Here is a 4,712-nt window from a genome sequence, read left to right on the forward strand (position 1 = left end):
GTCTGGAAATCGGGCATAAGTGATGGTTTTTTCTTCTTCTTTTTGCCTGTTGGCTGGCCTTTATAAACTTATAACGCGGCCACATAGTACACTTGTTATAACTTCATTCTAATTATTTAATGTTATTTGCCGTATTTACTTTTTAAACATAAATTGTTTTGCATCGTTCTTGTTAAGCATCTTTCTTTGTTATTGTTATAATATTTATCTATTTATTGTTACACATTACTTGTTATCTATTTATACTTTCTTGTTATGCATCTTACAATTCATATATATTTTGTTTCATTATGTATCTATTGTTTTGTTTACTGGTTGCTAATTCTATTGTTTTTGTTTTTGTCTACTAATTAGTTTCTTTGGTCAATTGTTATGCATCTAGATAAAATTGAAACTTACTTAAAATGGTTATGCCGTTGAAATAATAAAAATAAAAAATACCTCGTGGTTGCCTATACCAATAATAAAGTTGTTAAGTTAGGATCCCCACTTTTTTGGACCAACAATGGTTGTCAATGGTGCCTTTGTTTTTCGTAAATTAATTACTGCCTAGCTAAGCAGATGCATTATTCATACAGCCTTATTCTGTACAAGGCACAGATTTCTCGTTGTTCTTAAATTATTCAAAACATAATCTTTAAAAATTTTAAATCAGTAAATAGGATAACAATTATATTACTGAAATCCAATGTTTTTCTAATTTTAAAAATGAATGTATTAAATAAAACCAAAGGCAAATAACAAACAGTATTCCGCAGGGATCTGTAGTGGATTTGGTGTTTTATTGTATTTGCACAAGTGCAATCTTAGACGATTTGCCATGCTCCTTCACTGCTCTTTATATTTGTGATAGCTTTAAATTTTCATGAACACGTTTAACTAAAACGTATTTCTATCCCGTCTCAGTAATTTATTCTTGTTTGACGATGTCTGAGGCGGAATATTAAATTCTTAACTTATGGAAAATTCAACAATGCAGTAATCCGATAAGATACCACGGTTTATTGGGGACTACTTATTTTGCAGACTAAAACATAACTCTGCAGGCTGGATACTTAAATCGTTTAAAATTGATGACAAAATCATATATAAATGAAATTTAGACCCTCTTATATAAACTTAGACCATGTCAGATCATTATCTGTATTTACCAGAATTGGTTATTGTGTGTTGTATCTCTATTTAAGATTAGGAGCTTTATTCTTTAGGCGTTTGTTTTCTTTTCATAATTTTTATTTGTAATCTTATAAAAAAAATATTATCAAAACAAATTTTATTTCATTTTGTACAACCAACAAAAAATAATTTGTACAACTAGGAATTATAATAATTTGAGGGATTAAAAAAAAACAATTTGTGTCGAAAATAATATGAGACAGGTGTAGATCTAGTTCGCCTTGGCAAAACCTTTTATATTTGTAGCAATTGCATGAAATACATTTGTATTTCTCATGTTTATTGCATTCCAGTTTCAAATCAAATTATGTCAAATGTTTCATATAAAAATCAAATGCTATTGCTCTGCTTAGTTTTAAAAATCGAAAGTTGTATATGCAATGTAAACCAAAGTAAATGTTGAGTTTAGTGAGAATGTTCCAGTTCACCTTCCTCTTAGTGTAGCGTCTGGAATCTGTTGCTGTCACAGACTTGTCTCCTGGAATCAGGAGTCTTGCTCGTCTGAAGAGTTCTAAAAATGTCGTTGACGAAGAAGCCCAAATGAACTCTTTATACCGTTTCGACATTAGATACATCTAGACTACAAAATATAGTGTAATTTAGGTGGAGAGGTAATCTCATTGTCTACGATTGTTTTTGACCTTAGTATTTACCGTTCTACAGAAGGAGGTTAGACTTTCAACATGTAGGACTTTAGGTGAGACAAGAAAATCTGTTTAACCTGTCAAACACACCAACGCCATCCTCCAGTTCGTTTGGACTAATCCGAAAGCGTACCTGCTCTGTGTAGAAGGGGGTTCTTAGTCAGAGGGAAAGAGACAAGAATCTCCACACGTAGTCCTGAAAGGACCTTAGCGCCTCCCTTAATTTTGACCTTCAGAAGCCTGTAAGATTGAATGGCTCTTGATCTCTAATATCTCCTTAATCTCCTAGGAATTATTTCCTGATTTGCATTTGGCAGGATAGTTTAGCCATATATATATATATATATATATATATATATATATATATATATATATATATATATATATATATATATATATATATATATATATATATATATATATATATATATATGCTCCGCTGATTCTTCTGCTTCTCCTCCGAGTCAGCATTTTGTCAGTCTGGTTTAGACCCACCTTCATCAGATGTTTTCTAAGAGGGCCATGTCCTGTCAACATCCCTAATACTAGTTGTATATCCTCCTTTTATGTATCGTATTTATGTATTATGTATTTTATGTACTGACCATCCTTTTGCATAAGGAGAGATAAACATTTCCTTATTCCTGAGACCTTTATCAAAGTCTCGAGTTTAATCCTCTTATCCCAAACATCTACTAGAGCTTTGCTGCTAGAGCAAAGGGATCTGCTGTTTCGTTAGGTCAATGCCATTGTAGCCCGGCAACCAGTCGAGGGTAACTTTGTTCCTCTTTGCCAGCTCCACTAATGCATTCTTACATTTCCATACTGCTTTTGAGTCAAAATAATAGGCGTCTAGCCCCTTTAATGCAAGAGTCTGTGTTTCTTTATATATATTATTTGCAATGTGAGGATTCCATGTGACCAATTAGGTAGAAACGAGTCTCAATTTTTTCACACACACTACCAGTGCTGTCCTACAGTTTTTGTAATAAATCGAAAAGCGTAAGAGCTCCTGAGTAATGAGGTTATTCAAAAGAATGTCCAACCCATCTTGTAGAAGGGCCAGAAAGATTCCGTTCGCTCCAACTGATTTCAAGGGCATAAAGGATGTAATAGTTCTTTTCATCCTTTCTGCTGTGAATATCCTTTATTATTGTTATATGGACTCAGCAACCTCTGATCAGTCCTTTCCCCTACCAGAGAATAGAAATTCTTATCTCGTGGCAATAGTCCATCGGGAAAGTGCGTCTCCACCAGCAGCAGTTGCGATGTCTCCCTCTTACTCTTCAGTTAGGCTGCTAATAGCCTTTAGTAATGACCCCAGAGTGTTTGAGCAATCAGTTTGAGGGGTTTTATGAACCCTAGCAGATTATGGTGAACACTTGATGTTTTACTGAAATTTCCTCCGGTTCTATTTTGTTTTTTCTTAATTATTTCTTATATACATTTATGGCATTATAATATAGGGACCATTCATCTGTCCTTCTTGGCCTTTGAACTTTTCCTCGTTTTCTTTTTAAGTGTTTCTAGACTCCTTGTCCACCAAGGTACATCTTTCTTATCCTATTGCTTCTGAGGGTGCAGCTTTTCTCGTAGGTCTTTATTATTGCTTTTTTTACTATGTGGGTTAACCTTCCCAGTTAAAACTCATTTTTCTGATGTGGATCTATTTCTAACAACTCTTCCGATAGCGTCTCTCTGTATCCCCTCTAGTTTTATTATATTTAGAAACCCTGTATGTCACATTTATCTCTACCTTCCTCTCTAGGTCGAACCTTACGAAACGATGATTCGACAGTGAGGCATCCTCCGAGAAATTCCACAGTGTATAACTAGATTAATTAACCTAAGCCAAACTTTCCAAATTTTGAAAATCAAGAATTTGGGCCTTTCCGTAGGAGAAGACTCCTACGATAGCATGTGGAGAGGTTTCATTTGTTTATGAGTAAGGTGGGTTTCCAAAAAAAAAAAAAAAAAAAAAAAAAAAAAAAAAAAAAAAAAACAACAACAAAAAAACAAAAACACGGAGTTAAGTGTCTTCTCTCGCTTACTTGCTTGTAGGACACTTGTAGGGGAGGCACAGAATGTTCCTTTCATGTCCCTTGCTGTTTTTCCTCAACTTTGGTCGTTTTTTCTCAGATGTTCCTCCGTAGTTGAGCCTTCTGAGCAGGGTCTTTTTGACTCAACCTCTCTTTGTTTTTGAGTAACGGATACTGTTCTTTCGGGATCGGTTTTAAGGAAAATTCCCTAACTTCTTTTTGGGAGTATCCATGTCTCAGAAGCTATGCCAATCTTTTCCTGGTAACTCAGTTTGGGGCTCTTCGGCCTACAATTTTCAGCTTGAGCTGTCTGGTCTCTATATAATTTGTCTTCAAGTATGGCGTCCTCTTTTGATGTGTCAGGGGATCGAGGACTTCTACTAGGAAATATTTCTGTCTCTTTTGGTTGTTTTGAATAATCAGGATTGCATGGGACAAAATTCCTATTCTTCATGCATTTTCATTTATTTACAAAATGTAAATACATTTTGAGAGTTATTAGAGTTCTCTGGTTTAGTTCTTGTTTTTTAATGTTACTCAAAATATTCCCACGAGTTGCGGAGAACTAAAAGTGACCATATGAAGCGGTTAATCTACCTGGAGAAGGCAATTTTTAAACTGGAGGGCGCCAGATATCTAGCATTCGGATATTAGAGATCAAGCTCTCTCTAGACCATACAGCCCTCGGCATATGCTGTTCCACCTTGGCCTGGAAAGCAGGGAAAAACAAGTGTAGAAGTATAGAAAAGAATAGTAGAAGTCAGGATTTTTGAGAAGAATAGACGAGGCTAGACTGAAAAGAAACTTTTTGACAGATAGATGATATGAAAGAATCCAGTCAGTTCAGCTCATT

The sequence above is a fragment of the Homalodisca vitripennis genome, chromosome 1 (genome assembly GCF_021130785.1).
Source record: "Homalodisca vitripennis isolate AUS2020 chromosome 1, UT_GWSS_2.1, whole genome shotgun sequence".
NCBI classification, from domain to species: Eukaryota; Metazoa; Arthropoda; class Insecta; order Hemiptera; family Cicadellidae; genus Homalodisca; species Homalodisca vitripennis.